Below are 26,584 nucleotides of genomic sequence, written 5' to 3'. Positions count from 1 at the left end.
TTGGTTCCACAGTCTTGCTATTGTGAATTGTGCTGCTATGAACATCGATGTAGCGGTGTCCCTGTAGCATGCTCTTTTTAGGTCTTTAGGGAATAGACCGAGAAGGGGAATAGCTGGGTCAAATGGTGGCTCCATTCCCAGCTTTCCAAGAAATCTCCATACTGCTTTCCAAATTGTCTGCACCAATTTGCAGTCCCACCAGCAATGTACAAGTGTACTCTTTTCCCCACATCCTTGCCAGAACTTGTTGTTGTTTGACTTCATAATGGCTGCCAATCTTACTGGAGTGAGATGGTATCTTAGGGTGGTTTTGATTTGCATTTCTCTGACAGCTAGAGATGGTGAGCATCAAATTCAAATTCAAATTTAAGACCTCATCCCAGGCCCCCAAAACAGAAACTTTAGACTTGAGACCCCGCAATTTACATTATAACATTAGCTCTCTTGTTTGTGACACTGAAATTTCATATCCAGTATTGTAGAGCACCTTGCTGTCTTAAAAGTGATAATAAAAATTACCAGGAATTTTAAGGAATGAAAAGTAACTCTGGACAGTAGGAGGGGTTCTTTTTCTTTAATGGTCAGATATATTTTTATTCTTTATGACAAACTCACAGAAATTGGAAGGAATATCTAAGGGTTTGGGACTTTGAAGGTAGAAGAGATATTTAAATTATTTACCCTAAGCTTCACATTTTTTATCTGTAATGTGGAAGTAATAACACTGACCTTTTATGGTTATTGTGAGGGTTAAATGAGACAAAGAAGTTTAGGAAGGCTGGGATTGTGGCTCAGTGGTAGAGCGCACACCTAAGGCCCTGGGTTTGATCCCCAGCACCACATAAAAATAAATAAATAAACAAACAAACAAATAAATGTATTTTGTCCAACTATAACTAAAAACAAAACAAAAGGTTAAGCACTCAGCATGGTGCATAGATACTTCAGAATAGTGCAGTCCCAGCTACCTGGGAGGCTGAGACATGGGGATCTCTTGAGCCTAATGAGGTGCAAGGTCATTGTGAAATTAAGGGGGAAAAAAATTCTTAAGAGACTTTATTTTGAAAAAGTCTTCATTTTACTTCATTTTGAATTCTTTAGCAAATATGAATTTATGATAATATTCCAACTCCTACTGATTTTTAGGAACACTTGAAGGAAAGATGGATTCAGAGCATTTAGAGCTGCTGAGGTTTGAGATTTTATTATTTAATTAAATTGTTAGTATGGAAGTGTTTGTTGGACTCTTTTAGGTAGACAGCTAATCTCAGGTTGAAGAATCATCATTCTTGCTAAACCTTTCTACTAAAATCAGTTTCTTTGGTGTTTAATTAGTTTCTTCTGAATTATTTTCCTAAGATTTGAAGTGGAGATAATGATTGTTTTAGTTCAGGAAGTTTTTTTGTTTCTCTGTTAATCCTTGAACAGAACAGATTTAAGCCTTTTGATGGGATCAGCACAGGTAGCCTGGAGAAGAATGAGGATTGGGATTGGGATTGGGATTGGGTGTGTGTGTGTGTGTGTGTGTGTGAAAGAGAGAGAGAGAGAGAGAGAGAGAGAGAGAGAGAGAGAGTGTGTGTGTGTGTGTGTGTGTGTGTGTGTGTTACTGGAGTCTGAACCCAGGGTCACTTTACCACTGAGCTACATCCCCAATCCTTTTTATTTTTGAGACAGGGTTTCTCTAAGTTGCCCACACTGGACTCAAACTTGTGATCTTCTTGCCTCAGCTTCCTAAATTGCTGGGATTACAGGGGAGTACCATTACAGCTGATGTCATGTCCCAGTGTTTTATAGCATGCTCAAGGATCTTTTCGAATCTCTTTTGTTCATTGTTCAAACTTTAGGATCAGTCATTTACAAATAGAGCTATAATGAACCTGACTTCTGAATTTCCTCTTAATTAGGAAAACTAATTATTGAATTTCTGAGAGTTATAAATCCTTTAAGGTATAGCCATCTATATTAGCATTAATGATTCAGTTTTAAAATATCATTTCAGAATTTTTAAGGCAAATTTGAGGAAAATTCTCATATTACAAGATATATTTATTATATATATAGGCAACTTTGGTTGCCCCACCCCCATCCCTGCTGTGTAGTTTAGTGGAGCAGAAGACAGATTTGGATAATCAAAATTTATTGCTAACCCAAAAGTCGTATCTTTTCTTGTTGTTTATTTGTTGTTGTGGTGGTAGTGTTTTGCCACGTATACTGGGGATTGAAACCAAGAGTGCTCTACCACTAAACCTCATCTTCACCACCTTTATTTTTTGTTTTGAATTAGGGTCTCACTAATTTTCCCAGGTTGGCCTCAAACTTTGAGTCATCCTGCCTTAGCCTCCCACGTTGCTGGGATTATAGTGTGTGCCACCACACCTATTTCTGATTGGTTTATGAATGTATTTTTGTGTTTATGTTGACAAAGGCATTTCTACTTTTCTGAAAATTTGTGACATTCCAAAGTAAAATAATGTTGCTATGCATAAAAGACCTTATTCCCAAGTCCACTGCTAGACACATTCAAATGAAACATGCTCTTTAACTCATAGAAACATTATCTTACAGAAATAGCAAAAAATCCTGTCTCTTAGTTCTTTATTGTTGTTTGAAGTCAAGAAGAGAATTAAAAGTTTGGGGGTATAAAGTATTCTCTGCTGATATTTTAAGTCGCATACATAAGGAAAAGTATTCATAATGCTAATTGCTATTAGAGATGAACACATACTTTTGAATATACTATGAACAGTCTTAAAAGCATTGTAGTCAATTTTGGCCAAAATTATTATTCTCATAATGAAATTTAAAACTTGATTTTTAGTACTAGTACATATATTACCTTTACTCTCAGAATTTATATTAATCTATACATCTTTTTTTAGGTTTTGGAGTATCTCCAATGTATATACTACTGAGTAGGATGAAAAATTGGCAAATGTAGGGGGAAAAGTAATCATACAAAGTGACTACACATTTATATAAACCATATTAGACTACATCTTAACTCAATCCCTATGAAGATTCCTAAACATCTGGTAGAGTGTCTATTTTAGAAAAAAATATGCCATAAGGCAGTTTTCATTTTGCTTATACATATAAGCTTGTATTTAGGGTGTAGGGATTTGAAATCAAACAAGCTGACTGCTTATTTCAATTTCAGAAAGAGACTGAGAAATTTTCTTTTGTTATGCTGTTATCTCTCCTGTCCTTTCCTGTCTTAAACACAGATCACATTTAAAAATCAGAGTGCGAAGTTCTCAATCAAGAAACTACTCTTCAGAATTAACTTAGATTGACACCATGCTGGCTATAAATTTAACACAACTAATTCTTTTCTCTGGCACTGAAATTATTTCTTAAGTTGAAGTCTTCACATAAAAGTGGGATTGTGTTTAAGAACTGTATTAATGAGGGCTGGAATTTTAGTTTTATGGTAGAGCCCTTGCCTAGCACATGTGAGGCACTGTGTTCCAGCCTCAGCACTGCATAAAAGTAAATAATTAAATAACAGTATTGTGTCCATCTTAAACAAAATTAATGAAAAATAAGTATTTACTTTTTCAATTTCAGACATCATGTTCTTCAGTACCTATAAATTCCTTCTCTTTAGGTTCCCTTGGTCACTGAAGAAATAAAATCATTTATTTGTAATAATATCAGGTTTTGTCCTTGAGTCGTACTCCAAGACCTAAAAAAAGATGTAAAGTATAGATTAATATAAATTCTGAGTAAAGGTAATATATGTACTAGTACTAAAAATCAAGTTTTAAATTTCATTATGAGAATAATAATTTTGGCCAAAATTGACTACAATGCTTTTAAGACTGTTCATAGTATATTCAAGTATGTGTTCATTTCTAATAGCAATTAGCATTATGAATACTTTTCCTTATGTATGCGACTTAAAATATCAGCAGAGAATACTTTATACCCCCAAACTTTTAATTCTCTTCTTGACTTCAAACAACAATAAAGAACTAAGAGACAGGGTTTTCTGCTATTTTTGTAAGATAATGTTTCTATGAGTTAAAGAGCATGTTTCATTTGAATGTGTCTAGCAGTGGACTCGGGAATAAGGTCTTTTAATGAACAACATAAAGATTCCTGAGCCCAGTGCCTTTGGTAGCTCCTTTGAGGCAGCTCCCCTCACTTTTTTTTTTTTTTTTTTTTTTTTTTAAAAACCATGGTACCAGGATTGAACTCAGAGGCGCTGTTTTAGTCAGCTTTTTCACCACTCCACCTAAAAGATCTTACCAGAACAATTTTAGGAAAGAAAAGTTTATTTGAGGGCTCAGGGTTTCAGAGAAAGCTGGCTCCTTTCTTCCGAGCTCTAGGTGAAGTGGGACATCATGGTGGAAGAGTGTGGCAGAGGGAAACACTCATGGTGATCAGAAACCAGAGAGGTCTCTACTTGCCAGATAAAAATATATGCAACAGAGTCACATCATACCACTTCAGATACCCCTCAGGTAATCCCTACAGGGGATTAATCCATTGATTGGGTTGACTCTTACAACCCAGTCATTTCTCCTCCAAACCTTCTTGCATTGTGTCACACAGGAGCTTTTGGGGGGACATCACATCTAAACCATAACAGGTGTTTAACCATGGTGTCACATCCCCATTCCTTTTTATTTTTTATTTGGAGACAGGGTCTGGTTAAATTGCTTAAGCCCTCACTAAGTTGCTGAGGCTGACTTTGAATGTGCAATTCTCCTGCCTCAGCCTCTTGCGCAGCTAGGATTATAGGCATGCACCACCACACCTGGCTTCACTTTCTAATTTTCTCTTTCACTAGAATCTAAACCATGCTTTTTTATCTTGAAAGTATTTAAGAAAAAGCATTTGTTTTTATGTTTTACTTTTGGCATTTGTTACATTCTGGGCAAAACATTGTCAAGACCACTGTGGATTGTTTTGTTTTGTTTCTGTGGTGCCGGAGTTTGAGTTCAGGAGCAGGGTGCTCTACCACTGAGCTACAAACACAGCCCTTTTTACTTTTTATTTTGAAACAGGGTCTTCCTAAGTAGTATCCAGGGCTGGACTCAAATTTGCAATCCTCCTGTCTCAGCCTCCGTAATAGCTAGGATTGCAGTCATCTGCCACCATGCCAGGCTTACTTTTATTTATTGATTCTCGAGATTGAACCCATAGGCGCTTTATCATTGAGCTCCATCCCCAGCCATTTTTATTTTTTATTTTGGCTAGCCTCCAATTTGCCATCTTCCTGCCTCAGCCTCCCAAGTTGTTGGGATTACAGGCATGTACCACTATGCCCAGCTACTTTTTAAAAATAGTTATGAGCTGGGATTGTGGCTCAGTGGTAGAGCCACTCGCCCAGCATGCATGGGGCCCTGGGTTCCATCCTCAGCACCACATAAAAATAAATGAATGGAATAAAGGTATTGTGTCCATCTACAATTAAAAAAATATTTTAAAAAGTTATGAACTCATTTTTATAATTGTTGTTGGTCCTATATATTTATAATTACCTATATATTTTATATATAGCTATATATTTATATATAATTAAAGAGAGGGGGGATGGACTCCTCCCTCTGCCCCAGTTGAAAGTATTTAAGAAAAAGCACTTGTTTTTATGTTTTACTTTGGCATTTGTTACATTCTGGGCAAAACATTATCAAGACCACTGTACTACTTTTGACAATGAGTGTTTACCCATAGTCAAGAATTGCTGCTAGCTACTACTTGGAGATGACATGTCAGTGGATTGTGTGTTGTATCTGAAGGCTTCTTGCCACTACTATACTTTTGGCTGTGTATTAGTGGCTATTCTTGGACGAGATGCTGCATTTGCCTAATAGGACTAGAGAGACAAAGGTTTTCATAGTGAAGGACTGCTTTCCTTGGCTTTGTTATTGTTGTTTGGTGCCAGAGATTAAACTCAGAGCCTTGTGTGTGCTAAGCAAGTGTGGCCGCTACTGAGTTATAACCCTAACCTCTGTGTTGAAGAACTGAGTAAAAATGACTCTGGATATAGGCCAATATAGCATCACTGAGGGAAAATAAATGTACAGTTTGCCTCTCCCTGGAAAGCAGTTTAGCTAGGACAAAAGCTCCCAGAAATAGAAATTCTGAGCTTATTGAGTTGAGAAGCTCTTGGTGTTTGCCTCTCAGCCTTTGTGAAATAGAGCTTCTTTTCAAAAGTGGTGGGGACAGGAGAGGTAGAATAGAGGAGACTTGACAACTTAAAATAATGTCACCTCCCAGCCCTCTCCTCATATCACAGAGGCTAAGACTGACTGTTGTTTAGAAGCTAAATTAGGACTGGCTCTAATTTGTGCTCAGCTACCTGAGGCAGCATTCATGATAGGAAAAAGTATAGAAAATAATGGGGAAATAATGCCAAATGACATTTTCATATCTGATTAAAATTTTCAGATTTCTTCTTGGTTATTGTTCCCTAGTCACATTCCACTCTCCTTCCTATTTTATATCTTATAACCCAAAGCAAGAGAAAAGGACCAGGCAGATCTCACTTTAATCTTTCCCATAGAGCTTTGATACTGATGAAAGCTTATTGAATTGCAACTGGTAAGCAGCCTGAGAGGTATTCAGAAGGTAGTGTTAAGAGGTTGGGCTTTGTGATGGTGAGGGATGAATGCTTGAATATAATTTTTGATGGTTTGTTTTTAAGAACAAACAAATCTTAGCTTTTTTCCTTACCACCTACTTGCTTTCTGTTGGGTCAGAAAAATAACAAATGTCTGGTTAACACCCACTAAAGATGATTTTGGCTAGATTTTGTGATCAGGATAGTTCAGGTGCTGATAGCAAGAGATAATGGAAACTTAGATTTCGTTATAGATGGCCCCAATACTTTTATTTTATTTATTTATTTTTGTGGTGTTTGAGGATCAGACCCAGTGCCTCACACATGCTAAGAAAGTGTTTTACCACTGGAAACTTAGATTTTAATGTGGTATCTAGTATAAGCGGGCTCCACAGTAAAATTAAATTACCTTAGCCAGGCACATTGGTGCATGCCTGTAATCTCAGTGGCTTGGGAGGCTGAGGCAGGAGGATTGCAAGTTCAAAAGCCAGTCTCAGCAACGGCAAGGCATTGAACAACCCAGTGAAATCCTGTCTCTAAATAAAACACGAAATAGGGCTGGGAGTATGGATCAATGGTCGAGTGGCCCCGAGTTCAATCCCTGCTACCAAAAAAGAAAAAAGGAAAAAAAAATTACCTGTATTTTTCTTTTCTTTTGAATGTCGCCCATGCTGGGCACTGACCTACATCCCGAGCCCTTTAAAAATATATGTTTTTTGATACGTGATCTTGCTAAAGTTGCCCAGGTGGACCTTGAACTTCCTTGAACTTTCAATCCTGCCTCAGCCTCCCCAGTAGCTGGAATTACAGGTGTGTGCCTGTAATTAAATTTATCTTGGCTTAAGACCTGGCTTAAATTATCTTTTTAAACATATTCTTGTATTGACCTTTTCTTAGATATGGTTCCTTATAATTGCATTTATTGTGCTTATATGCTTCTGTGTTTTTTAGAAGTGTTTCCAAAGTTCATTTTATAGGTACTGAATAATAAGTCTAACCTTTCAACTGTCAGGATGATTGTTATGGTATTGTTCCAGGTTCCAACAGTCTCCTTCCTCTCTACTCTGGAAACATTCATTTATTGTTTATATATTTGTTTTTGTGGTGCTGGATTGAACCCAGGGCTTTATGTATATTAGGCAAGCACTCTACCACTGAGCTTCAGCCCCAACACCATTTATTTTTTATTTATTTTTGGTACCAGGGATTAAACCCAGAGCCATTTAACCACTGAGACATATCTCCAGCCTGTTTTTACTTTTTATTTTGAGACAGGCTCTCACTAAGTTGCTGAGACTTTGAAATTGCTGTTCTCCTGCCTCAGCATTCTGAACAGCTGAGATTATAGGCCTCCACTCCTGGCCTTATTTATTTATTTGTTTGTTTATTTTTGGTAGCAGGGGTTGAACCCAGGGACACTCAACCACTGAGCCACATCCCCCATCTTTTTTTAAGAATTTTTTTAATATTTATTTTTCAGTTTTCGGTGGACACAACATCTTTATTTTATTTTTATATGGTGCTGAGGATCGAACCCAGCGCCATGCACATGCCAGGCAAGCACGTTACCACTTGAGCCACATTCCCAGCCCCCCACCCTTTTTATTTTGTATTTTGAGATAGAGTCTCACCAAGTTGCTTAGGGCCTTGCTAAATTTCTGAGGCTGATTTCTAAATTTCTAAATTTTCTTGCTGATTTCTTGCTAAATTTCTGGCCTGGAATTTGTGATCCTCCTGAGTCATTGGGATACATGTGTGCACCTCTGCACCCAATTTAAGCTTCTTGCTTTAATAATTAGCATCAGCTGATTTAAAAATTCCCTAAGGGGGGCTGGGGTTATAGCTCAGTGGTAGAGCACTTGCCTCTCATATGTGAGGCACTGGGTTAGATCCTCAGCACCATATAAAATAAATAAATAAAGGTATTGTGTTCATCTACAACTAAAGAAAAATATTTAAAAAAAAATTCCTCTAGGTGCAGTGGCGCATACCTATAATCCTAGCGGCCCTGGAGGCTGAGGCAGGAGGATTTCGAGTGCAAAGCCAGCCAACTCAGTGACACCCTGTCTCTAAATAAAATATAAAATAGGGCTAGGGATGTGATATCAAGTACCCCTGAGTTCAATTCTTGGTAACCCCACCAAAAAACAATTCCCTTTGGTTCAACAAATCCTATTTAGGATGCTTTATAACTAAATTATTGATTATTCTCAACTTAAAGAAACTCAAAGAAATAAGCACGAGTTCAACAGATGAATAGAGAGGACAGAAGATGGGTTTCAGGCAGAGAGAAGCATAATCAAATGCTCAGTGGGGGGCGGGAGTTGTGGCTCAGTGGTAGAGCACCTGCCTGGCATGTGTGGTCCCTAGGTTTGATCCTCAGCACTGCATATAAATAAATAGAAAAACAAACAAATAAATAAAAGATCCATTTACAACTAAAAAATATATGTATATTTTTTTAAAAGGCTCAATGGTAAAACTACTCTTGGAGCATAACTGTAAGTTTACTACCACTAGAGAATGAGGAATAGAATGGTAAAGAGATGAGACTGGAGTGCTAGAGGTCCAAAGTAGAGAGCCTTGAAACTTCATTAGTTTCGATTTTATCCTAACATCTATAGAAAATTATTTTTGACTTTTTAGTGGATTGAAGTGATAGATTTTTTTTTTAAAGAGAGAGTGTGTGAGAGAGAGAGAGAGAGAATTTTTTAATATTTATTTTTTTTTAGTTTTCGGTGGACACAGCATCTTTGTTTGTATGTGGTGCTGAGGATCGAACCCGGGCCGCATGCATGCCAGGCGAGTGCACTACCGCTTGAGCCACATCCCCAGCCCGATAGATTTTTTTTTAAGAGGACTTCTTTGCCAGGTGTGGTGATATGTATTTGTAATCCCAGCAATTTGGGAGGCTGAGACATGATCCTGAGTTCAAAATCAGCCTAGGAAACATAGTGAGACCTTCATTTTAAAAAAATAATAATAACTTTTTTTTAACTCACCTTTTTCTTTTCTTTTTTTGGGGGGTGGTGGGGGTGGTGGTGCTGGGGATTGAATTCAGGGCCTTGTGCATGTGAGGCAAGCACTCTACCAACTGAGCTATATCCCCAGCCAAAGGATCACTCTTGATGCCATCTGCAGAAGAGTTTGGAGAGCAAGACAGAAGTAATTAGGAATCTGTTCACAAAAGCCAGTTGAGATTAATGGATCCCTGAATTGGAATAGTTATTAATAGGAAAGGATCAAAGTGGATGATTTAAGAGATTTTGAGTTCAAAATATCTTAATAGTATCTTGGTTACTGTTGGGATGAGACTAAAGAAGAAAGAAGTCAGGAGTTTATGTTTAGGCATAGCAACATTTTTGTTGGAACAATTTACTAATAGAGTAAAAAGGCTAGTTTGTAGGAAAGGATAAGGAGTTTAACTTGCAACTTGTTTCAGATACCTACACCGTATATGCTGAGGATGTGATGATAAGCTAAACAGATTTGATTGCATCCTCCTTGGAACATACATTCTACTAGAAGAGACAGAATGAATCATAATCACATGGACATACATAATTATACACTATTAAGATTATAAGAAGCAAAAGTTACAGGGTGCTAAGGGCCCATAAATTGGGAGCTGACCCATTCTGAAAGGAGAGGAAGGATCAGTGAAAATATCCATGAAGAAGTTTGAGTAAATATCTGACGGATGAATAGAGTTAACTTGAAGGAGAGAATGAATGAACCAAATAAAATCTCCTTTCAGAGCTGTGTATTGTATATTCCAGTAAACTGCAAATCTAATGTTTAGCTATAAGAGGTAATCAATGTCATGGAAGTGGGTGAGCTTACCCAAAAAGACTATCTGTGCTGAATGAACAGGACCCTAGGATAAAACACTGAAGAATACCAAGGAGGAAGCTAACTTAGATGATTTATTAGAATGTACTGGAGGGCACATGAAATCCATAACTAGGGACATATGTCTTCACAAACATTTTATAATCCTCTGAAAGATCTTATAGAACTTGTTTGGTTTGGTAGTTTTATTGGATCTTACTGTATTAAGGCATATTTTAAGGAAGTTTCTTTTCTTTTTTTAAATCTTTATTTTATTTATTTATTTTTGTATGTGATGCTGAGGATCGAACACAGTGCCTCACACATTCTAGGCAAGTGCTCTGTCACTGAGCCACAACCCCAGCCCAAGGAAAAGTTTCTTTCCCATGTGATTTGTGAATAGTGAAAGAATAGTCTTTGCTTTTACTTCAGTCACTTTCCGTATATTTTCTTTTTACTGCCAAGTCTCTAAATCACTCTCAACTTCCATAATAATATTAAAACAAAAAAAAGCATAGACATTGTAATCAGACCTGTGTTTGAATCTCATCACTACCACTTACAGATGAAGGATCTTTTATAAATTAACTCTTTGTATCTCATTTTCCTTAAATTTTGTATGGATTAAAATAGAGCCAAAATGTACTGAAAATACACAGTATATGAGAGTCTAATAGATGTAGGCCAGCAAAAAATGTTTGTTCTGTTTTTCTTTTGCCTTGAAGCCTTCCTTTGTTTTTCAGATGTATGGGTTTCATCTGTGATCATTTATGCTTTGTACCACCTCGTCATGTGATAACTCTAAATTTGCAGTTTTCTGGAATATACAATACACATATCTCAAGAGACATTTTTATTTGGTTCATTCATTCTCTCCAGCTTTTATGCCAGAACAAAGTTGTATTGCATTTTAGTGGTAAAAGTTCTTTCTGGAGAGGAAGTACAGGGAGATTTCTGGGTAATTGTAATCCAGGATTTTTCAGCAACAGCACTATTACTATTTGGGGCTGGATAATTATTTGGTGTGGGGATGGTCCTGTATATTACAGGATGTTTAGCAGCATTTATTTCTTTACCCACTAAAGTGTCAGTAGCATCTTCCTCACATGCTCAGAGTTGAGATAATCAGAAATGTCCCACACATTGCCAGATGTCCCCTGGAGGGCAAAATCTCTGGTTGAGAACCATTTGCTAAAATATTCTGTTTCTTAATGTGGATGCTATTTACATAGCTGTGTTTAGCTTATGACAACCCAGACTTCTACATAAATGATAGACACAGTTTTCTGTTGTAAATGTTGTATTTCCATATAAAGAAAATAAACATGCTCCCTAATCTATAACTATATCTAAATACTAAATTCCTAAAATTTGGCAAGGTGGAAATAAGTGGGGAGAGAAGTTCATGGTAGGATAGAAAGACAGCAAAAAGTAGTCTTAAGACTCTTGACTTTTCAGGTTTTGTTTTGTTTCATCCTTTAGCCAATAGGGTATGGAATTCAATCTAGAAAAATTCCTATTACAAGATTTCAAAGTAAGTTCTGGGTGTAAGACAGATTGAATTATTATTTTTTCCAATTCTGTGTGTCAGCAAAAGAGAGAATCACCTGATTTTAGTCTTTTACTGATGACCACTAACGTTACTTCTGAAAGGGTTTGCTTTTTACTTTTAATATAAAATCTTTTCAATTTGTCTTTACTTTGTATGGATGGGTAGAAATTCCTTTGATATTAGATGATGTTGACGCTCCCTTAAGAGTCCGCCGAAAACTAAAAAAAAATTAAATATTAAAAAATTCTCTCTCTCTCTTTAAAAAAAAAAAAAAAAAAGAGTTTAGTCCCTAGAGACATTTTTAGGTAGGGCCCAGCTGAAAGCAATAGATTAAGTAACCCACCTCAGTGTCTTGAGAGGAGTCCAAGAAGATTCTGTTTTGAAGTTTGAAAGATCCTGTAAAGAGAGAGCAGGCCTTGGGCCAAGTATCCTTTGAGGTGGAAACTAGCTCATAAACAAGAGCTGGCATGTGCCAGCAAAGTTTCTCATCCTGACTCAGAATTGGCTGAAGAGAGAAATGTGTGGAAGGCTCTGTAAGTGGAATTGTTAATGGTTTTAGCTGTTGTGTGGCTGGAAATGAAGCAGGGAGAGTTTAGACCTTAGTCTCTGGGATCTGGGCATTGCCCTAAGAGGAAATTTTTTTTTTTCATTTCTTCTTCCTTTTTTATTTTTTTCTTCCCCTACCCTTTAGTATTAACATTTCAAGGTACAGGAAATAGTTGAATATTGAGTGTTTTATAGCTCTCCTATATGCCAAGACTAAAGCCAGAAGAGATTTAACTTGGTAAAATCAAGGCTCATAACCTTTATGAAAATACCCAACAGGGGATCCTCAATTTATTTGGAAGTTTTAAATTTTCCTAAAATCCCATCATTTCCAGCTTTTTTGTTTGTTTGTTTGTTTGTTTGTTTTTTAAGGGTATAGGCAGTCATGGTAGCTAAGGCAAGGAGACCAGCAAGAACTGGAGCTGGCAAACAGGGTAAGCCATCTGGGGAAAAAGGGAAGTGGGGAAAGTGGGAGCAACGTTGTGGGAAAAAGAAGTGTAATTATGCCTATGGACCCCTGTCCCCTCATTAGTCTTTTATTGGCCCTGGCAGCTCCTGAAGTTTGCTCAATAGAGTTGTGGGCTGGAGATTGTTTCTTAATGCCTGTGTAAGAATACCATGCTCCAGCTGTGTTATCTAGGTTCTGGGCCTCTGGCATTTGGCTATCACTGAGACATCTGGTAACTTTAGACAAAAGGTTATTGTCAGAAAGAAGACTGGGGCAAAGTATGAGCATTACTATCTCTGATGCCCTCAGGGTCAACTGTCTACTTGGCAAGTGGGAATGCCTTGACCTTGTCAGTTTACAGCTTCTTGTCCACTTGATTTTGTGTTTCTTTGAGGATGTTCTCTACTAATGAGATTTCAGCATTCGGGCATGGCAACCAACATTTAATGTCTTCTAAAAAGTTTTAGCTGGGGCTGGGGATGTGGCTCAAGCGGTAGCGTGCTCTCCTGGCATGCGTGCGGCCCGGGTTCGATTCTCAGTACCACATACAAACAAAGATGTTGTGTCCGCCGAAAACTAAAAAATAAATATTAAAAAAATTATAAAAAATAAATAAATAAAAAGTTTTAGCTGGGCACAGTGGCATTCACCTGCAATCCCAGCTACTCTGAAGGCTGAGGCAGGAAGATTGCCAGTCTGAGTCCAGCCTGGGTAACTCAGTGAGACCTTGTCTAAAAATTTTAAAAAGTTTGAAAAGAGCTGGGAATGTAGCTCAGTGGTAGCGCACTTCTGGGTTTGATCTCCAGTACCACCAAAAAAAAAAAAAAGAAAAAAAAAATCGTACTTAATTCTATTTTACCCCCCACCAACCTATGCAGGCACTCGTACCACTGAACTATATCTGCAACCCTTTTTTAATTTTTTATTTTGAGACAGTCTCACTCAGTTACCCACACTGGGCTTAGACTTGGAAACCTACCTTAGCCTCCTGAGTAGCTGGGGTTACCATTATGAGCACCTGCCCAGCTCCATATTTTTTCTTAACAGAAGAAAACAATAATGGCAGACATTATTGGTTTTGGACTGACTTGGGCATGGTCTATATCTCATGAATCTCAATTTGTTTCTTAAAGCATCTTTAATTTTTCTTATTAGAGAACTGAACTGATTTGGCCCTGCTTGGCTAGATTTTATTACATTTGCTGAGATCATACCCTGGAGTAGGAAATTCATCTTCTGTATTTTGAGTTTTTATTTAGTTTTCTTTTCTTTCCTTCTTCCCTTCTTCCCTTCCTTCCTTCCTTCCTTCCTTCCTTCCTTCCTTCCTTCCTTCCTTCCTTCCTTCTTTCCTTCTTTCTTTCTTTCTTCTGGGGATTGAACCCAGTGCCTCTCACATGCTAGCAAGCACTCTATCACTGAACCATGACCCCAGCCCTGAATTTTTTGTTGTTGTTGTTTTCCAAAAATTGTTTTAGTTATACATGGACACAATGTCTTTTTTTAAATTTATTTTTATGTGGTGCTGAGGATCAAACCCATTGCCTCACATGTGCGAGCCAAGTGCTCTGCCACTGAGACACAACCCCAGCCCAGCCCTGAGTTTTTGTAATTTGTCTCAAACCAAGTTTTTTTAATCTTCATTGGTGATTGCCTTTAGAAGTCTGGGTATTTGATTTTAAATTGATGGTGGTAAGTGAGTATGTAGGGAATAGTAGTTTTGTTATTTTAAACGCTTAATGTTGATCTGGTATCCCTCTTTGGAAAGAGGTGTCAGTGGAATCAGTTAATGTAATAATTTGCTTTCATCAATGAGTTTGGTCAAGAAACAAGCTTATGATATTTCTTGTTTTATAAAAAAGAAAAAAACTGACTTTCATGGAATTTTTTAAATCTTTATTTATTTATTTTATTAATGTGATACTGAGATCAAACCCAGTACCTCACACGTGTGAGGCAAGTGTTCTACCATTGAGCCACAACCCCAGGAAACTTTCATGGATCCACAAATAATCCACAGGGACATTTTCTTTTCTCTTACAGAACATTTTAGTTAATGAAGCCACCCAGAAACAAGTTCATTTTTTTTTCCTATATTATTTTCTGGGAGGATTTATATGTTGACCAGTCTAGAGGTTCTGCTTTTTAGATGCTTACATAGATGTATAGATTTATGTTTATAGATTCAGAGTGTGTAGGGGTAGGGGTTCTAGGGATCAAATCCAGAGCCTCACACATACCAGGCTGTATTCCACCACTAAGCTAGATCCCTAGCCCTATATTCATTCTTTTACATGTAAATATCTAATTTTCCAAGCACCATTTGTTGACAAAAGATTTTTTCCCTGTTGGATTGTCTTATCATCTTCATTGCAGATCAGTTGACAGTAAATGTATAGGTTTTTTTGTTTGTTTGTTTTTATGGATTCTCAGTTCTGTTCCATGAATCTGTATATGTATCTTATACCAGTATTGTAGTCTTTTTTTTTTTTTTTGCAATACTGGGAATTGAACCCAGAGGCGCTGTATCATTGAGCTACATCCCTAGTCCTTTTATTTATTTATTTTTAATTTTTATTTATGTATTTTTTATTTTTATTTATTTTATTTAGTTAGAGTCTCATTGAGTTGCTGAGGCTGTCCTCAAATTTTCAATCCTCTTGGCTCATCCTCCTGAGTATCTGGGATTACAGGCATGCACCATTGCACCCAGCTACAATCTTGATCACTGTGTCATTGCAGTGAAGTTTTGAAATTGAGAATTATGAATCTTCAAACTTTGTTCATCTTTTGAAAATTGTTTTTTAGCTATTCTGAGTGCTTTCTGTTTTCATATGAGTTTTACAATCAGCTTTCCCATTTTCTGCAGAGAAGCCAGTTGAAATTTTGATAGAGATTTTGTTGACTCTATCACTTAGTTTGGAGTACACTATAATTTAGCAATATAAAGTCATGCAATCCATTGTCTTTCCATTGTGTAGGACTTATTTAATTTCTCTCAATGATGTTTTATTGTCTGATGCACAAGTCTTGTACATCTTTTGTTAAATTTATTTCTAAATCTTTTGTGCTTTTAAATGCTTTTGTAAATGAGATTTTTTTTCTATTTTATACTTGGGATTTTTATTGCTAGTATATAGAAATACAGTTGATTTCTGTACATTGGTTTTTCTAAGAAATACCTTTATTTTATTGACTTATTTTTTCTGTGGTGCTGAGGATCAAACCCAGTGCCTCACACATGCAAGGTAAGCACTCTACCACTAAGCTACAACCTCAGACCTATGCATTGATATTGTATCTTGCAGTCTTGCAAAAATTAACTCTGATAGGGTTTTTGTGCGTTACTTGGGATTTTCTTTTTCTTTCTCTCTTTCTCTTTTTTTCAGTGCTGGGAATTAATCCCAGAGCCTCTGTTACTTGCTAGGCAAGCATTCTACCACCAAGTTATATGTCCATCCCCTCTTAAGATTTTCTACATATGAAATGCCATTAGCAAACATAGATAGTTTTACTTCTTTCTTTCCAGTATAGAGGTGTGTTTTCTTGCCTAGTTGTTTGGCTGTACCCTCCAATACAATGTTGAATAAAAATGGCAAAAGGAGACAGCTTCACCTTGTTTCTTGATTTAGGGGGAGCTCGTACTAGGGATTGAACCCAGGGGTGCTCTATCACTGAACTACATCCCCAGCCCTTTTTATTTATTGTGAGACAGGGTCTCACCAAGTTGCCAGGAGTGGCCTTGAATTTGAGCTCTTTCTGCCTCATTCTTCCAAGTTCTTGGGATTACAGGCCTATACCACCTTGTCTACTTGTTTACGATTTCAGGGAGAAACTTTCAGTCTTTTATTGTTAAGTATGATGTTAACTGAAGACTTTTTCATAGATGGCCTTTATTAATAATGTAATTTTAAGGGAAACTCTTATGTGAGTTTAAGAGTAATTGGATAGCTATATCTATACACACACATATACACATATTTATATACAAATACACACATTCAAAAATGTATAAATAAAACAAGATAATCCATGAGGGACATATTGGGAGGGTGACTTGGTAAAGAAATCTGTGGAATATAAAGCATACAAGATTGAGACATTTGAATTCTGATGTCCATTCTACTTTTTAAACCGTGTAACAGGGCTGGGGATATAGCTCAGTTGGTTGAGCGCTTTCTTAGCATGCACAAGACCCTGGGTTCAATCCCTAGCACCACCTAAAAAATAAAGAAATAAACTGTGTAACGTTGGTCATTCTGCTTGATTTCTCTGTTTTCTTCCTTCATACTTTCTGTTCATCAAATATTTATTGAATATTCAGTTTGCCACATATTTTGAGTATATAAGGGTCTTTGTCCTCAGATATCAATTGACACTCTATTCCAGCAACCTCTTTTTTATCTGTGAAAATAGTAGGATTGGGCACATTGCTTTGTAGATATGTGTTACAGCCTTGCTTGTTTCAGAATTTAGTATGATCTCAGTGTTAGGCTTGGCCTGACATGTGAGATGCCATGAGAGCTACCTCATTTGCACTCATTATTTCAAACTACTATTGTTATAAGCAATGACTCCTAAATATCTATCCCTTTGCCCTGATCTCTTTCCTAAATTCAACAATGATATCCAGCTGCCTGATTTCTTTGTTCAAATAAAGTTCAGACTCACCAAGTCCAAAACAATTATTATTTAGCCCTAAAGACTACCTCTCTCAATTGCCTTCTCAGTTTCAATAATGGGAATACATCTTCTTAGTCACTGAAACTAAAAATTTCAAGTAATCCTTGATATCTTTTCCTCACTTATTAATTACATCTAGTATATTCAAAGGCTCCTTGATTGACTATCTCCTACTCTCCTGCACATCTTTTTACTATACCTCTTCTCTGTTATTTTTCTTTCTTTCTTTCTTAGAAGTTGAAAATTTATTTTGGCTTGCAGCTTCAGAGGTTCAGTTCATGGTTAGCCAACTGCATCATTCTGGGCCTCAGGTAAGGCAGAACATTATGGCAGAAAGGCATAACAGAAGCAGAGATCACCTCTATTTTATACTTGCTGCTAGTTCCTATGTTCAGACTCTGATTTGTTATCTCAACAAACTTTACTTTGTCATTCAGGACCAAGCTTAAATGTCACTTCCTCTTTACAGCATATTTTTGTTAGCCAACCCCTGAGACTTCCAAGTGAAATTAAACTTTTCGGTCAGTGTTATGGAAATATTGGATATTGTACAAGACTTAGACAGAGTTGAATTTTAATCTGAATAGATGTTATGACCTTGAGCATATTAATTAGCCTCTTTTAGCCTCAGTTTTCTTATCTGTAAAGCTAATATCTACTTCATAAAGCAAAAATTAAGGTTAAATGCAGTTATGGAGATAATTATGATAGTCATGGCCTCAATATTGAATGTATGTTTTTTTAAAATATTTTTTAGTTGTCAATGGACCTTTATTTTATTTACTTACTTGTGGTGCTGAGAATCAAACCCAGGTCTCACACATGCTAGGCAGGCACTCTACCACTGAGCCACAACTCCAGATATATGTTATTCTCAAAGCACTGGGCTAAGTATAATATTTGATAGATATTGCTCATGAAAACCAGTTAGTTCAGGTCAAGCATGGTGGTGTGCACCTTTGGTCCTAGCTACTTGGGAAGTTGAGGAAGGAGGATCACTTGAGTCACAAGGACTTTGAGACCAGCCTGGGCAAAATAGCAAGACCCCATCTGGAAAGGGAGGAAGAGGAGAACAGCAGAGACAGGGAAGGAAAAGGCCGTTAACTTACTGCCTAATGTATAGCAGGTAACAAAAGCTAATATTTCCTGTGAGGTCTTCTTTTGCTAGGTCTTGAGTTTTCAGGGTAAGAAATTATGCTTGTCTTTGCAATTAACAGTATAGTAGTTCATTAAGAAACAGTTGTTTAGTTTGAATTGATTTAGTGATTGTAATTTGAGGCAGTGCTAAGAAGTCCTTTTCAGAGTAATAATCTGTTAATTTGACTGCAGTTTCTTTTTTGGGGGGCTTTTGAAGGTTTTCTGTTTCCTATTAAAGCACACATACTCCTTGAGCTATTATCAACAATCATTTTATGAGAATTAGTTGTTTATCAATTGCTTTCTTATTTGAAGAACTTGCAGGGTGAAGCTTAAGTGGGAAAGAGGAGGGGAAGTGACCTGAACACACAGTATCATGTGAAGCAAAATTGCTATTTCCCATTCACCTCAGAATTAACTTTGTTCAAATAAACTTCAGACTCACCAAGTCTGAAGTCTTTTTCTTAATTTGTAATGTATATCACTCCTCTTAATGTACACAGAATGCATTTTGTAGCCTTGGCTTTGCTGTGGATTAGATAATGTAAAAATGAAGATAACATAAAGATCTGATTCGATTATTTAGCACTTTGTGATATTATAGATGTGTTGGCAGACTCATTCCCTGTACAGTTAATAACTTATATTGAGTACTGCAAGAGAATAGCTTAGACCTAATCTCTAATTTTGGCCAGATGTTTTATAAATGAATGTTAGCTATCAGCTACCCTTTGAACTCTCCAGAGGATTTTTAAGCACAAGATTAGAGGATAAACCTGAAAGCACTAAAAGGACTACACAAATGCAAAGTGAGTTATGCCAGACCTTCCTACATGACTTTGGGAAAATTCACTTAACTTTCCGAAAGACTTGGAAGAAAATTATTTCCAAGGCCTTTGTCAACTCTAAAATTGAGATTCCATTCCCTGTCTCCATTTAAGGTACATTCTTTACTTCCACACAGTCTCTTTTCAACTCAGCAGCAATTGTTTCTTTGAAACTTGTCCAATGTCACTCCTCTGCACAAAATCCTACTTTGTCTCTTCATTTCATTTAGAGAAAAAGCCAGTGACCTCTAAGGCCCTACATGATCCACACTTCTCTCTTCCATACCTTTGTGGCATTATCTTGTTTTTCCTCTCTCATTTCCCTTCAGTCAAACTGGACTTTACTATTTAATGAACAGTAGATTCCCAGTATGGTTCTTACAGTGTCAATCTGACTACTAGAATTCTCTTATAGATTGGTGGCATCAACTCCCTCATCGCCAAGTCTTTATTCAGTTGTCACCCTATTTTAAATTTGCAACTGCCTCTGCATTCTCCCACTCCCCATTCCATTACCCTGCTCCATTATTTTTTCTCAGAGCACTAATCTTCTAATTTCCTATGTTTGTACTTTGTTTATATTGATCAATTTATTGATTGAGTGTGGTACTGGGGAATTGAGCCCAGGGCCTCACAATGCTAGGCAAATGCTCTATCACCAAACTATATCCTCAGCCCTATATATGTACTTTATTATGTTTATTGTCTAACTCTACCTACTAGAACATAAGCTCTACCAGGGCAGAAATTTGTTTTATTTTGGTTTGTGCATCTTTGTTTCTCAAGCACATATCTGTAATAGTACCTGGTCCAATAAATATTAACTAAATGTATGATTGAACTGTGCACTGTGATGAATAAGAATTTCAGTTCTAGCTAATATGAACCTTAGTTGATTAATTTATGAAATGCTAGTTTTGATCTCTTTTATATCAGAGGCTTTTCTCAGATGTCTGGAATCCTTGATGTCTATTCATGTTTTAAATATCTTTAAGATAGGGTACTGAGAGATGAATTGGAAGTTCTGAGTGCATCTGCAGGACACATCTGTGGAGAGCTTCACAGTGAGATGGCTGTTTAGTAGCTATCAATATCAATATCTCTAGGTCTTTACTCATGGGATTTCCACATTCCTTAGAAAAGCCTCTTCTAGTCTTGCAGAAGGATGAAGACTGTCTGCCAGCTTTCTTTGAGCCAAGTGAGAAAGGACTCCATAGGCTCAGTTGTCAGCAGTCAGTATGCTTATATCTACATTTTATACCCTTTTTTTAGGCATGGTACTTGTGTCCTCCACTATGCCCGAAGTACTTTACTCCAGAGAATTAAACCTTCAGTCTTCTGAGAAGAAGAAGGTGTCTAAAAGAGAAAAAGAATTAAGGATATAGCTACTGCTTTTTTGTTGTTAATTTTTTTGGTTCTGGGGGCTGAACCCAGGGATGCTTTACCACTGAGCCACATCCCCAACCCTTTTTATTTTTTATTTTGAAGTAGAGTCTCATTATTATGTTGTTTAGGGCCTTGTTAAATTGCCCAGGCTGGCCTCAAACTTAAGATTCTCTTGCCTCAGCCTCCCAAATCGCTAGGATTATAGGCATGTGCCATTGCATCTAGCCAAGAATTTAACTACCTCCCCCCTGCCTTCAGTACCAGCAATTGAACCCAAGGCTGCTCAACCACTGAGCCACATCCCTATCCTTTTTTTTTTTTTTTTGTATTTTAGTTTAGAGACAGGGCCTCACTAAGTTGATTAGGGCCTCGCTAAATTTCTGAGGCTGTCTTTGAACTTGAGATGGGGTTGTTTCTGCTCTTTTTTGTCAGTTTGTTCACCTATTACATCATCATATTACATTTCTTGATGAAATGTAATGTCTAGAAGGAGGCATAGCATGATAATTAAGAGCTTAACTCTTAAATTAGGTCAGTTGCCTAGTTGAATGCTAGTAAATGCTAGCATTTACCAGCTAAATGACTTAGTGCGAGTTATTTAAATTCACTAGACCTCAGTATCCCCCTCGTTAAAATATGGAACATACATTTTGGGTTATTGTGAGAAGAAAATGCATTAATATATGTAAAACTCTTTTAATTTTATATAACAAAGTAAATACTATGTAAAAGGTTACTGTAGCAGGGCTTAGTTGTCTTAATATCCTTTGTAGACTAACTTTAAAAGTGTGCTGATATATTCTTCCCATAATATAATTTAGCTATTGATTGAAGTTACACTAATTTTATAGATTTAATTTGAAGGAGATGTTGTCCTTTTTTAATATTTTTTTTTTTAGGTGTAATTGGACACAATGACTTTATTTTATTTATTTATTTTTACATGGTACTGAGGATCAAACCCAGGGCCTTGCACATGCTAGGCAATCGCTCTACCACTGAGCTACAAACTCAGCCCTTATATTGTCCTTTTTAATACTGTAATAAAATATTGCATTATCATTACCATAATAAGAATGTGGTACATTTCTTCATTTTACTCATGGTCTTATATCAATTCAATAACAATTTGTTTTCTTTTCCTACCTAATCTCAAAACACAAGAAGAAAGAAATACTAGGACTTATGTAAGCTTCATGAGTGTGTCATTATTGGCTTGCTTTTCTCCGTGGAGAATAATAGCAGAGAAAAACATGATGCTATAGATTTTATCCTTAAATGCTATATAAGTGTTTTATATTGTATTTGTGGCTTAAGCAGGTCTTCTCAGTGCTGTCTCACATTTCTTCACTCTAATATGTTCCAGTGTTTAAGAGAATAAAAATGAAAATCCTAAACTGGGCGTAGTGGCACACATCTGTAATCCCAGCAGCTGTGCTTGGGAAGCTGAGGCAGAAAGAATCCTGAGTTCAAAGCCAGCCTCAGCAACTTAGCGAGGCCTTAAGCAACTCAGTGAGACCCTGTCTCTAAATACAATATAAAAATAATATTTTTATTTATAAATAAAAATATCTGGCTCAGTGGTTAAGTGCCCTTGGGTTCAATCCCTTGTACCAAAAAGAAAAGAAAATCCAGCAAACAGTAACCTCTGGAATGGTAACGATAAAACTCTGAATACTACCTGAGTGAGTAGATGCAAATGAAATGTGCAAATATAGTTCCTTCTTCTAAATTTCAAATTGGGATTTTCCCAAGGGAGAACCTACCAGGAAATCCCTGCTGTTGGAGAGAATGCTGGTTTTTCTAGTAGAGTGTGTTGTTTTATTTTGCAGTCATTGCCCTCTTTTCTTTCCTCAGTTTTTCTTACCACCTGCCTGTGAATTCTAGTCAGATTTTTTGTTGTTGTTCATTTTTGAAGGAGATAATAGAAATTTTGATTGTGTATAAATTGAGCTGCCTGAAACTCAGAACCCAACCTGCTTCTGTCAGGTAACTGCTTAAGCAAAATAGCAAGTGAGGAAAAGATTCTTCGATTCCAATGAACGCTTCAGGAGAAGTCATATACCTATGCTTTTAAACCATTCCTGTTCCTATTTTCCAGATTCTCCCCTGCTCAAAATGTTTTTGGTTTGATAGATGGTTATGTTTGCACTAGGAAGAAGGGTGTATTAGGGTTTGAGCTTTTTTGTTGTTCTTGCTATTGTTTCTTTTTTCTTTCTTTTTTTTGGGGGGGGGGGTGGCAGTACTCAGGAATGAATCCAAGGGCACTTTACCACTAAGCTACATCCCCAGCACTTTATTTTTTGAGACACGGTCTTGCTAATTTGCTTAGGTTCTTTGCTGAGTTGCTGAGTGGCCTCAAACTTGCAATCTTCCTGCCTCGGCTTCCTGAGTAGCTGGAATTACTGGAGAGCACCTGGCCTTGTTTCTTTTTTTCTTTTCTTTTAGAACTGGAGAGTGAATCCAGGGGTGCTTAACCACTGAGACATATCCCCAGCACCCCTTTTTTTTTGGTATCTTATTTAGAGACAGGGTCTCACTGAGTTACTTAGGCCTTCGCTAAATTGCTAAGGCTGGCTGGTGATCCTCCTGCCACAGCCTCCTGAGCCACAGGGGTTATAGGTATGGGCCACCACATCCTGCTTGTTTTGTTTTTTTAAGACTTGTTTTAAACTAAGAATTGTTGATCTGAAAGATAGATAAGTAAGATACTAATCAAAATAGAATGATATATACAATTCTATTTTTGTGTATGACAATTTAAAACATTTTGTGGGTATACATAAATAAATAAATAAATAAATGGGGTAATAATTGTCAGTTATAGAATAATATGTACTTTATTTATTTTTGCAATACTGGGGATTGAACTCAAAGCACTCTATCATTGAACCACATCTCCAACCCTTATTATTTTTTATTTTGAGACAGGGTCTTGCTAAATTGCTTAGGGCCTCACTGAGTTGCTGAGGCTGGCCTCAAACTGGTGATCTTCCTCCCTCTCAGACCCTCTGGTTGCTGGGATTATAGGCATAAACCATGATACCTCGTGAATAATACGTATTTTTAAAAATGTTTTATTAAACATACAAAATGGGCTGGGGATATCACCCAGTGGAAAAGTGCTGAGTACAAAAAAAAACAAACAAACAAACAAACCTTCATTTGGGCCTCTTCTAATCTCAGACTTCCTAAAACTAATCACTCTGCTACTTTCATTTTTATTTGCTTGTGTTTGATTTTTATATAAACAGAGTTATACATTAGATACTTTTGAGGTTGGGAGAGGCATACATATGGGTGCATGTAATTGTAGTTTCTTCACTTGTTGCTCTTTAGTAGTCTATTGTAAGAATGAACCACATTTTATCTAGTCATTCTATGTTGATGAGTTTTTGAGTACTTACACTTTTTAGAGCACCTCTCACCCATTTTTTTTTAAGTGACTATGTACCTTTTCTGAAATATGCTGATGAGAAAATCTGAAAATTCTTCCTTATTAGTTCTCTGCTTTAGAAATTCCATAATGGTGAATAAAATCTTTGATTATAGAAACTTATCTGTCTCTATATTTTCTAAACCAGCCAACCATTACATCAGTTACCTTTTGCTGTTTAAGAAAGCATCACATTTACTGACTTATTTGGCTTTTTATTCTGAGGGACAGCAAATTAGTTTGAGTTCAACTACTTGGTCCTAGTAATCTGGCCAATTTGGCTTACCTTGGTTGACAATTTAGCTGCCTTTACCATGTGGACTTTCCTTTTATAGCAGATTGTATCACAGTTATTCATATGTTGATCTTTTTCCCCAAGAGGAAGTGTGAGATATGTTTAAGGCCTGTTGAATCTTGTGCCTTAAACTGACACAATTTGTTGCTGTCACCTCTGTTGACCAAAGCCAATTAAACATTGCCAATACATATTCAAGAAGTAACAAACTGAGCTGAGATTATAGCTTAGTGTTTGCCTAGCATAGCCTTGGGTTTAATCCGCATCACACAAAATAAATTTCATGTTTTGGTGAGAATAATCCAGGGGCAGGGATTTGGGAAAGGGAAGGATTTATGACTACCACACCCATATTATGCATTTGCTTTTAGGAAAATAAATTTTGGTGATCAAATTGCCTAGCATCTCCTTTTGTACTTGATATGCGCTTAAATAAGCTTTTATTTTTACTTCTGTTTTGAAAGGATGTTTAAAGAGATATATGGATCTAGGACTATCTTGTATTGAGGTGGAATTTTAATTTTATTTGTTCTTCCTCTTCCTGCTTTTTTTTTTTTTTTTTGTCAGCTATTCATCTTATCATTCAAGAGCTTAAGACTACTTCATTAAAAAAGCATTTTCTGACTTTGTATCATTCCTTCTGGCATCATACCCCACCCCATCTGGCATCATTCCTTTGAACCCTCAGACAAAGCATAGCATCCATAACTTTTTATTATGTTCAGTTGTTTACATGTCTGTTTTCTCTAAGCTTCTATATGTATCCCTAGTGTCTGGCATACACATCTTTTTAAATGATGGATGAAATTATGAGAGAGCTGCTAGAGTTTTTCTTTATTAAATCATTCTATCTTTTAACTCAAAATTGTTCATCTTCATGCTTTTATATGGATGTAACTGCTTTTAAATGGCTGTTAATATTTAAAGTTACTGAGAAAAGTTTCAGATATCACTATCCATCTATGTGAGTTGCTATAATTTGGTTTTTTTGTTGTTATTGTTTTTGAGGTACTGGTGATTTAACTCATGCCTTGTGCATGCTAGGCAAGCACTCAATCTCTGAGCTACATCCCTATCCCTTTTTTTAAAAAATTAAATTTCGAGATACAGTCTTGGTAAGACACCCAGGCTGGACTCAAAGTTGCAATTCTCCTGCCTGAGATTCCCAAGTACCTGTGATTACAGGCATGTACCATCATGCCTGCCTTTGGTATAATTTGTTCAGGCCCACTGTGTCATTTGATACAAAAGAATTTTTCTTCAATGATACTTACTTTTATTTGGAATATAGCATTTTATATAAATATGCCTTTAACACTTTGAAAGATGGAATAATTCAGTGCATAGAGAGAAAAAAAAGTACAAATATTCATTATATTACCTGAACCTCTGGCCCTTGGGGTTATTCCTCATCTGATGAGTCTAGTATAAAATCTGAAAATGCCAGATGCTTCTTTTTTCAGATATATCTACCTCTACCCCTACCCCTACCCCCTACCCTCCCCTCCTCTCACCACCTCTCTCCTCTCTCCTCCTCTCTCTCCTCTCCCCCTCTCCTCCTCTCTCCNTCCCTCCCCTCCTCTTCTCTCTCTCTCTCTCTCTCTCTCTCTCTCTCTGTACTGGGGATTGAACTCAGGGGCACTTAACTACTGAGTTACATCCCCACCCCTATTTTGTATTTTTTTAAAGACAGGGTCTCACTCAGTTGCTTAGGGCCTCACAGGCTTTGAACTCTCAATCTTCCTGCCTCAGCCTCCCAAGCCTCTGGAATTACAGGTGTCTTCCACTGCACCTGGCTCCAGATCTCTTAACAAGATCTAAGCTTCATCTACTAGGATATGTCATTTTCAATCAATTCCTGATGCTAAGGGACAT

The 26,584-nt window shown here is 36.8% G+C and overlaps 1 protein-coding gene and 1 long non-coding RNA gene across 3 annotated transcripts in view; one reads left to right on the top strand and one right to left on the bottom strand.

Moving 5' to 3' along the window:
- The window catches only part of Znf609 (zinc finger protein 609), a 185,495-nt gene that overhangs the window by 29,486 nt on the left and 129,425 nt on the right, over nt 1–26,584 (top strand). The window lies entirely within an intron of this gene.
- LOC125613399 lies at nt 1,602–25,487 on the bottom strand. Its single transcript, XR_007343976.1, has 3 exons — nt 25,367–25,487; nt 1,702–1,717; nt 1,602–1,613 (listed from the first exon to the last, which is right to left on the bottom strand). It is a non-coding gene; the product is annotated as an uncharacterized LOC125613399 (long non-coding RNA).

The sequence above is a fragment of the Marmota marmota genome, unplaced genomic scaffold (genome assembly GCF_001458135.2).
Source record: "Marmota marmota marmota unplaced genomic scaffold, marMar, whole genome shotgun sequence".
Classification (NCBI taxonomy): domain Eukaryota; kingdom Metazoa; phylum Chordata; class Mammalia; order Rodentia; family Sciuridae; genus Marmota; species Marmota marmota.
Note: the sequence above shows the minus strand (reverse complement) of the source record. Positions and strands in the feature narration are given on the sequence as shown.